The sequence below is a fragment of the Scatophagus argus genome, chromosome 15, assembly GCF_020382885.2.
Source record: "Scatophagus argus isolate fScaArg1 chromosome 15, fScaArg1.pri, whole genome shotgun sequence".
NCBI classification, from domain to species: Eukaryota; Metazoa; Chordata; class Actinopteri; family Scatophagidae; genus Scatophagus; species Scatophagus argus.
The window spans coordinates 4364878-4375618 of NC_058507.1; the positions used below are offsets into that span (position 1 = coordinate 4364878).

General features: G+C 43.8%; 1 protein-coding gene across 3 annotated transcripts in view; it reads right to left on the reverse strand.

Moving 5' to 3' along the window:
* Positions 1-8351, reverse strand: part of slc8a3 (solute carrier family 8 member 3) — a 102641-nt gene extending 94290 nt beyond the window's left edge. For 2 of the 3 annotated variants that reach the window (XR_006845422.1, XM_046413027.1), the window contains exon 1: positions 6665-7512. The gene's annotated coding sequence lies outside the window, so the exon portion shown is untranslated. Of the gene's footprint in view, positions 1-6664; positions 7513-7583 lie in introns of those variants that run through there. The other variant, XM_046413028.1, reaches the window with a different exon arrangement.
* Between the last annotated feature and the right edge of the window lie 2390 nt (positions 8352-10741).

A 10741-nucleotide genomic window follows, 5' to 3' on the forward strand; every position in this document is an offset into this window, starting at 1 on the left:
ATATCTTTATTACCAGGTACCAAGAGTTTACTCTCATATGATAGAAACAACATTCAGACAGGGAAAACAGAAAAATAATTCCATCATGCTTTGTATCTTTTTACTAGATAGATGAATGCAACTATTGCTCCATAAAAATATATTGTTACTGCAAAACTTATTAGGCTTAATTACAATGCATTGATTTTTTTTAGTCACATCATAATTCAATAATTAATTTAATCACATAACGGAAGGCTTATCCAAACTTAAGGTACTTCCGCACTGAATCGTAGTACAAGTGTGTAAGACGGCGTGTTTGTATTTCACAGGGAGAAACACACTCTGTGTCTGAAGCAAGAAAAGATTTTCTGAGTGCAAGAATTCACATTATCCCACAATCCTCCTGTAAGACTTCAATGAGTTCCAAACAACATAGTCACGAGACCTTAAAGTTATCTGTGAGAGACAAGCTGAAAAATACTTCTCCATGCTCAGAGGTCTGGAAACCGCTACGTGAACAATGTAGATAATATTTGCTTAATAAAATCATAGACTGTGGGCTCATTTCCAATCATAAAGTTTATTTTCAGTTTAGATGTCAATACGTGCGCCCAGTAATGTGGATTTCAGCGTGATTGTCTGAAATCTCAGGGTAATACACAGCTCTGAAACAAACAGCTCGCTCAGCAGGCGTGCATGTTGCCAAACTAAGCACTGTCCAAAATGTCGCATTGGCAAAAAAAATAAATAAATAAATAAAAAAACCCAGCAGAGGGGAGGCAGGAGACCATCAAGAGGCAAACTGAAACAAAGGGTACAGATGTCCTGTCCAAATTCATTATGTACTGAGCCCTAACTGCACACTAACCACTTCCGCAAGAGAGAGCAGCATTACAATAACAATCCATGCATTGTCCAAATTCATAAAAGCTCGGGCTAAGCATCTTACGCACCTCTTCAGCTCTTATGAGATAGGACTTGACAATTCTTTTGATGCTAACAGCTGAGGCCAGAGGCAATGGGTGCACGAAGAACAGTGAGCCACCCCAAACTTAGAAGATGTGAGCTGCTTCAAGACATAACGCAGGGGATTTATCAAAGAGGCTTTCTTCTCCGTGGTACCTGTGATTATTTAGTGGTTTGTGAGGATGGGTGGGGCTTCTCTGCAGCCTCCACCACACCTTCGGGCCCCTGAGGCACACAGGCAGTTTAGCCTGAATTAAATTAATCTCTTCAGAGAGATACAGACGGTGTAAGTTAATCATTCTGTCCTGAATCCACTGGAGGATTACAATATTTTATGACTGTCACACTTGTTTCCCTTTGCTTTTGTCGAGCTAAATGTAGCTCAAGCTACATTTTGTACCTGAAAGTTCATTCTTGTGTTCTGATTCTTGGTTAAAGGGTTGATTACCTCTGGGGCCGCTCACCTCACACTAAAATGTGTACAGTACGCATTTGTGGCACTTTAAGGCACTTTGGTTAAAAGCATCCATTAAATGGCGTATGTTATGTTGTGCAATGCAGATTTCTTATTTGATTTAACTCTTATGCAGTACACTGGATCTGAAGACTTAAAATAACTCCAACTACTTGAACTCCCAGGTGGTATTTTTGGAAATTACATCTATCATCCAGGCAGACCACTGGCCAGTTTGGATGGCTGACAAAATTTTCAACAGAGGCGTGGACATTCAAACAGGAGTTGGTGTATTTGAAGCAGCGCACACCAATTTAAATGCCAAATATTGTCTGAGCAGTGTCAACAGACGCCTAATGTCTGCAAAAGGTTTCTGTCAACGTCTCGTGTGCAAACTCAAGCATTAGCAAAACCAATTAATCCGCTCTGGAATAAATTATTCCTAATATTTCCAATTTAATGGTTCATAGGTACACATAATTGCATCACTGGCAATATTATCACGATGTCTTTTGAGGGATCATAACCTCAATAATATTCAGAAAGATTTGTCATTCCAGAAGTGCTTTTTTTAGAGGTGATAAAGCCTAGGAGAGAGAACATGTCCGCCTGAAATGAAAGTCCTCAGATGTTAAAAAAAGATGTTGATTGCAGAGCAGCACGCTGATCTGTAGGATAAAAGAAGGAGACGACAGCAAACGGCAGCAGAAGCTGGAGACAAGGAACTTAAATTTAACTGAATCAGCTGAGCCATTTACATGGACAGGAGCCAGCGATGCAAGCCCTGTGAGAACCGAGAGCGCTGAGCACAAACAAAACCAACAGAGAAATGACCGAGTGACGAACTTGTAACTTAATGAGAGAAAAGTTGAGTATGAAAATTATGGATTTTGTAGTTGCACTTTTGACAAAGAAACTCACCAACGAGGATCAACTTTTAGGAATAAAGATAAAATGTGCAGTTGTGAAATTACAGCCATAAACTCCCTCTCAACATGTACAGCAAATGACCTTAACCTGGCAGCAGGGACACATTTTTGAAGGCACTGGGAGGCTAAGGGAAGTGCTTCTTCCTGTTTTAGAATCAGAGCAGCTCTGCTGACCTGCTAGCTTCACCCTGTCTTCTTTATTGCATGGTGGCTAGCTGGGGTGGATGGCCAGAAACTGCAGCGAGGCAGAAATAGACACAGCATCCAGAGAGTCTGGGTTTGTTACAACCTTTGGATCGAAATGATTAAATGATTTTACTTGCTAGGTGATATACGACAGGAAGAGATTCCTAAATCTAACAGTTCAGTCAAAATCAACGTAAATATTTTTTACCTACAAAAATTAGGTCATCATTTGTATCCCGGGTCAGTCTCACTATGTTTAGACCTTTAAAACTTAAAAAGCAGCTCCATTAATCCTGCATGTACTAAATTGTATTGGCCAACTGCTGGAACTGGAAATGAGCTGTAAACACAACACTGACATACTGTCACCTTAAGTTAATATGGCAAACCTGTTTATAAATCCAGCACGGAGCCACATTAGCATTGATTTGGAGTCGTGTTTATGTCCACCTGGTGAATGTAATTCCAATATTTATTCTTCTCTGGCTCCACCTTTGATCTCCACCAGCTCCTGATGGATGTATCTGCCTCTTCAGCTATGAATTGTGACATCACGTTTGCAAGCTTGCTAGCTAACTTTGTTTGACTCCTTTCACTTTCAAAAGCTTTGTTGCTTTAAACACCTGCCTGAGATATCCTAAAACAATGCTATTTTATCATTTTTACATTTAATTTTATTCACTTTATTAATTCCAAGCTGGGATTTTACTTCTCTGCATTTAACCCATCACTGATTGAAACACACAGGAGCAGTGGGCTGCCACTGTCAGGCGCCCGGGAAGCAAATTGTGGGTTAAGTGCCTTGCTCAAGGACACATCAGCCGGCTAATGGAGGGGGGTGGTGGTCGAACCATCCGGGGGGAATCTAACCGGCAACCCTCCAGTCACAAGCCGCTTCTTCAACCTCTAGGCTACGGCATGCGAACCACAGCAGCGAAGATGCAGACTAGAAAACCGAAACGGTGACCTGAAACAGGCAAGATGGGTGCTGACTGACTGTGGTTTCATAAGAACAAACCCATTTCACACAAAGGTAGTCACGTCTTCTGTTGTTAATAACAAAATACTGGTTAGAGCAGCTTTAAATGAGCTGAAATTTCCCATCCTAACATTTCACCAGCTTTAGCACAGACAGCTGCAGAGTCAGCCCACCCTGGTTAAACAGACATACAACAAAAGGGCAAACAAGCCAAATACCCACAAATCCAACAGCGAACTACCAGTGACACAGAGACATTAGGCCACAGAGTAACACTGGACAGAGGAAGTCAATTGCCTCCTAACTACCTCCTGCCTCGTCCCATTAGACACACAGATTTCACAAGCTGAATAAAATCATGCTCAGAAAGATTATCTTGCAACTGTAAACTGTAGTTGTTCTCATTTCCAGGTCTTCCAGAAGATGCATTGGATACTTGCACGACTCTAAATAATAGTTTTAATCGTTTTAAAAATACCCAATAAATATATTTCTTGTGCTTGTAAAAATAAAGCCTTCATCCTCGGATTCCACTTCAGTGAGGCCCTAATTTGCTACTGGCACCATTACTACTTCCTCTACTGCTACCGTCACTAATGTTACTACCAAAATCCTTACTATACTGCCTGTAATGAGCAATACTGTTAATACAACCACCATAACTACTTCAACTAATCTTGTGACTTCAGATAGACTGATAGATACTATATTGATCCTGAGGGAAATTCTGTATCCAGTAGCATCAGTACAAAGATAAAAAAAGCACAAATCAGCACTCATTAAAGTACAAAAATATAAAGTATAAAGAAGTATAAAGAGGCAATTTTTTCACTTTCATAACAACCCTTTGATGCAACACACAGAAACACAATGCCATCTTATTTTACTTTTTTATTAACATAACTAGGAAATGCTGTTAGACTATCTAACGAGTCGCAAAATATTGACTGATTTTTTTCCAAGTATTGTTTGACCTTTCAGGACACGTTCAGGCACTCGGTTAAGGTTACAAAAAGATGGTCGTGATGCTGAAACAGTCTGCTGTCCCTAACCAAAAGTGCTGCAAAGTGATCCATCCAGACCTTAAAGAGCAGTTTACGCCTTGTGTTGACACGTGATTTGTATCAAGATACAATATCTGAATAATGACATGTGGTCCCCCTGCGTTTACGCCTGGTTTTAATGAGTGTTCTCTTTATCGTCAATCTTCCTATTTCATGCAATGCACATTAGTTAGGCTGGGCTGCCGGAGCCGTTGACAAGCGTCAGCAACGGAGCCTCAACGGAGCCTCAACGGAGCCTCTCGAGCTGCTGTGTCGTTTTTGTGAGAGGAGGTGCAGCCAGGTGACCTTTTAACTTGCTGGGTGCATTTTTGTCTTCACAATGAGGCCAATCAGTCGCAGTCGGACCACGATGCCTTGTGCACCTTGCGTTAGCGTGTGATTTTCCAACATCTGGCCACAGATCAATGACAGCTGTAAATGGGGTCTTACTCCCCATGAGCGCTGAAATTGTTGGAACCTAAAAGTCCCCACAATGCAGCTCCATACTGTGGTGTACTGGACTCCAACCCAATCTGAGATACCTCTGATTTCATCAGTGTGAAATCCACAGGTTTCTTTTCTTTTGTTTTGTGACTTCAGAGCCACAGAAGACGTCTCACCACAGACTCTCTGTGACGAACATCATGAGACTCCTTTTGCCAAAATCTTCATGATACAAAAAATGTTGGCAACATAACAGTAAGGGGTGTATGCCTGACTGATTGATTGATCAGTTGGTTGGTTGACTGATTGGGAAACCAATTAAAAGACACAAGCACATAGTCTCAAGCAATAATGTAAAGCTCATTAAAATAATGGCATCTAAGCACTCAGACAGACTGTTCAGGTGGATGACCTGGCAAGGATTTCATATCTGAATAATTGATTTTCTAGCTCAACACAAACCCCAGCAGGTGCTGTCAGGTGATGGAGACTGAACGATCCCACTTCTCTATGTGTATCAACATTAGAGCCTTGACCCCTAAATTAGAAGCCACACAAAACAATTTGCATACTAATTACTGTTTTAGGGGTTGTGTTTTGCATTGTGAATGCAGGGGCGGCCTGTCGCTGGAGTTATAATTTAAAATTTGTAATCAAGATCGTTCAGGAGCCATCAAAATGCACTAAATCAACTGAAAAAGGCAAAAGCTGATCCCAAAAACTGCACAGGAACTTAAGAAGCACATTGCAGCTGACACGACTAAATTAAGGGCGAAGTTCAGCTTTGACTCGCTCCAATTAAATGCAGCGATGACCTCTTCAACTGCAAATAGTTGAGGGTGAAGCCATTTAAACTCCATTTACACGTCTTTAAACCATTTTTTTACTTCAGGAAATACAAGGAAGTAGAGCACAGTGATATCACTGAATCGAATGACACAGAATCTTTGACCAATCAATGTGACTACTGAGGATGTCATATTATTATCGTCATAAAGTCAAAGACAAACGCAATGTTTAAGCCATGTTAAAATATTAAAAAGGCAGTAGAACTCCTAATATATATATATTTTCATTTGTCAATAATGATACTAGAACTTATTAACATACCGTATCAGTAATCATTATTAGGAGTTTTTTGTTTGTTTACCTGCTCAAATACTTTTAGACCGAATCTACAAATTCAAGAACAAAATGATTAAATTCCTTCAGTTTTAGGAGTTTTAAGGCATGACAGCGAATCACTACAGTCTAATGTTGTCAAACTGGAATTCATTTAAAATGAGTCCGAATCAGCTTCATAACTGAGCGAGTAAAATGCGTTTAGGAGAAAATCATGTTTTCCGAGCTTCACAGACTTAAAGGACATTTCATAAATGGTCAATAACACAAGCTGAAACGATTAGCTGGTCAATTAATTAGTCGATCTGCAGAAAATGAACGTGCAACTGCATTTCTTTCACCAGACATGCCAAAAAAAAAATCTCTGGTGCCACCCTGAAAATGTAAATATATTTTCTGCTTTGTATTTCTATATTTTTTGTTGTTAAGCTAAACAAACTTTGCGCATTTCTGACATTTAATGGATTTAATGGTTTAGCCGATTAATCGCTAAAACAATCAGCTGACATCATCTGACAGCTGCAGCTCTAATCAGTGCAAATCTGGATGGAGGACTTACGACTGATGTTAAAGAGCAAACGAGCCGGCATTCATGTTGGATTTTTGTGCATCTTCGTGTCCGCCCTCCCGATGCAGACAGCGTTACGGCTGAGAGGTGAGAGCGGCTGCTCCGCGCGCAGATCTCCTTCCCTTCCCCTATTTTGGGAAGAGGGTCTGGTTTGAGGAGGCTATTTGAGCTGCACGTAAACACGGACTCAGCAGACGCACGGCGAGCCTCAGCTGTTGCTGATTAATCAACGCAGGGCCGTTTCGCTCACTGTTGCGATGTCAGTGCTACCTGAGGGGGAATCCCTGCCGGAGCACCTAAAGGCCTGCACGAGAACTTCACGGGGTGCGTGCAAAGATGCGCAGAGAACACACGAGCCAGCACAGTCTCCTCTCCGAAACTAACAGCCGAGATGCTCGTTACTGACCTCGAGAAAATCAACTCCAAACCGTGTCAAGCCCAAAACACAAAAGCAGGAGCCAAAGACTCATATATTAAATCCAGGTGTTCCGTCCAATCAGCAGCAGGACGGTGTCGACAGGCTGTAAAAACCGGTACCCGCTGCTCGGCGCTGACAGACGCCAATTATTTTAATGGCACACCCATTAGACGGTATCACGAATCCATTTCAGCCCGTTGCAATGGATCAAATCTGCACAATGATGGTGAGCAATGGGAGCAGATAGGGAGGTGAGAGGACCGGAGCGCTCCGGAGTGACGGATCGCACACAGCTCGCGTCAGTCTTCGAGCGCATTTGCAGCTACGCGGATCTGGAGATGGATCTGGTTTCCGTGATCTGGCACGCATTTAAACTAGAAAGCCAGTGTCTTGGTGTTCATCACTGGCGGCGTGCAGGGTTGCGTCCCTCGTTAACACACTGATTACTGGATATCACTGAGTTTGCATCATGCGTTATTCATTACAGCCTACCTGGATTTGTATTCCGGGGAGTTGATGTAGACACTGCGAAATATCCCGTCCGCCCCCTTTCTTACTGTTTGTGCGCCGTTCAGGTCAGCCTGCCAACAGTCTCAGTGTGATCTCGCTGTTTGGATTTCTCGAGTCAAGCGTGTTCCTCTGAACAAAATCCCCCGGCGAAGCCACAGTGTCGTCCTCATGTACGGAGAGGCAGGTCCCCAGCCTGCTCGGTATTGGCGTTTGGATCAAACCGACCAGAGGTGATCGCCTTTCGTCCGCTCCTGCCTTGGCGCCCTCCTCCCCAGATCCTCCTGTCTGACGGATTGACCGGGTCGCAAAGCTGTCAATGGCGAGGGAGGGAGGGAAGGAGAGATGGAGGGGGGAGGAGTGGAGAGGGACGGGGTAGGAGGAGGGGGGGGGGGGGTCGGTATTTTAAGATAAGAGATGGATCTTGTGAGCCCGTCCGCGCGGCTCTCCCTCCTCCAGCAAGCCGTGAATCAGCGCTCTCCTCCTCCCCCTCCGTCCGCGGCGATAGCGCAGGAATCCTTCGATGTCGCCCGGGTGTGCTCGGAGCTCCCCTCTCCCGGCTGTCTTCTCCACAGAAACGACACGCTGCAGTTCACGTTAAACACCGTCTTCGACTGGAAACGCGCTCAGCTGTGCGTACCGGCTTTTAACTTACCGGGGCTGTCAGCTGGACTTTGCGCACCATCGGAATGACCAAGATTTGCCTCCTCTGCGCTGACTGCGAATCAGTTTCTGGAGCTTTCAACGACCAATGGAGGTGAGGCTTGAATTGTGACCCTCAGATAATTCTTATTAATGTCGGGCCTTTTCTTACGCCTGTAGAGGTGTGAAATGGTTGCGCCCCACAGCCCCCCACCCCACACACACATTTTTAAAAGTCACACGAACCGGCTCGGTTAGGCGTGCAGCTACGTCACCATCGGCTGGGAGAAGAAACCTGCACCACAAAACCACGAATATCATCCAGGCTCACAGCCCACCATGACAACTGTTCAACAATACCAGAGAGGGAGGGAGGAACCAGGAGGAAAAGCCTCGAAACTGGAGTATCAGCCACGATTTCATCTCTGAGAAGCGAGGAGAGCCGGTTGGCCAGATGCTGTTAATTCAAGACAAAGAAATGAGTGACAGCAGGAAGATGATCGGTGAGGCACTGACATCAGTTCTGGCCACATGCCACAAATAGCAGACACTCAGAGAGACAAGGCAGGCTTTGTAAGGATGGAGATGGAGTGAAGTCAGATGCAAGCCTGGCTAACAGCTCCTCTCATGCCAAACTTTTGGTGGCAGCAGCAAAAAATATCTGCAGCCTAATGAACATTGTGTTAAAAAAAATGAGTATGGCACACACACACACACACACACACACACAGGTGTATTTCTGTCAAACCGTAGCCTCGTGCAAAACCACAAGAATACAAAAAGTACACATTATACAGTGCAGGACACTTATCAAGAATTTTCTCGAGCCACAAAAGGAACATTTAGTCCTTCAGGTTATCACAAACATTCAAACATCACCAAATCTGGAGTTTCTCAATGTTCACAGGACATGGAGGATATGAAAAGTTGTAAATGTGTTTAGGTAACAAGTAAAAGTTATGGTGGTGGTGGAGCAGAAGTACAAAGTTAAAGAGGAACTGGCACACTTTATCCTTCTACTTACTGTCTCTGTTGCACGTTCAAGTTTTGCTCCACAGCTTAGCTTTATTAGCTTTATGTGCAAGAAAGCCGAGCTGCTTAAGTAACAGATCTGAATACTTTCTACAGTACTGCACATAACGCACCAGAAGACCACAACTTGTCATTTCAAAGTATGTATTTAACACAGAATTTGTACCATCTGACGGAGCCCAGCTAGCTGTTCTGATTCCAGTCTCTGTGCTAAGCTAAGCTAACCGTCTACTGGCTGCAGCCTCACATTTAAAGCAAATGAGAGTCGTATTTATCTTCACCTCCACCTCTCATCAAGAAAGCAGTGTGTTTCCCCAAAATGTCGAACTGTTCCTTTAAACAAATCCTGCCCAGTCTGTCCACCAGAGTCCAGGAACTTTCTCGCCAAATACTCAGTGTTTCTTTGCGGTGATCAGTGATCCTCCATACCCAGGCAGATGCATTACAGTAGATAATGAGCTTCACTGGGCACACAGTCCTTGATGCAGCACAATCACCCGCCACTGCTGCTGACGAGCCAGACGAAGCCCCAGAGAGGTGAACGAAGCAGGAGGATGTTGACACTGCCACCACCTCTAATTACAGAAGCACACAGGCCTGAAGTGCTGTGTGAAAAAAAAACAACAAAAGAATCGAGAAATCCCAAGACAAACCACACTGTATGTAAAATTAATACAAGTGTTTAAAGTCTTTTAAATCAATTAGCAATTAATCAATAATGAATTATCATTAATCCACCCAGAAATGACATGGAGAAGGGAACTCGGAGCAGTCGTCTTATTGTAGTATGCAGACTCCCTTTTCTGTTGGGATGAAGCCTACATGCAAAGCGGGGGGTGGGGGGACAAAATCAATTGGATCCGATTTTAATTGCGCAGTCCGGACGATGTGGTACAGAATCTCATTAGCCTGTTCAAATTTCCATGCTTGTTAAATTCAAATATGAAATTCAAAAACAATCACTTCCCAAATGGACAGTGAGGGGGGTAAAGATGGGCCAATCTGGTCATACAGCCCCCACTCCCAACCTCGGCTCCTCTCCATGTAACGCGGTTATTAGTATGGAGAATATGGTTGGATGTTTTAATGAAGTTTTCTTATCTGCAGGGAAAAGGGTGGAGGGAGAAAATACACAAGACAGATTGGTATGCAGGCGCTTTAGGAGCACCTGCAGCCAGCATGCATCACATGATTGGAATTCAATGTCTGCTCTCGCCTCTCGCATCAAAGTCCTCCACGCGCTCAGCGATGATTAATGGATTATACTTGTAATCAACACACCAGGCCTGCTTGTGCTTCCCACTGAGAGGAGCGGCACTCACAAGGTGATGGTGGTAGCCCTGAAACCGACTGGCTGCATTGATTCTCAGAGAGCTCTTCTTGTAACCCCCCACCACCACCACCACCTTCCTGTTTTTCTGCCACAGGGACACTTGGTGGCGGATTGGGCCGTGGATCAGTTGCACTAA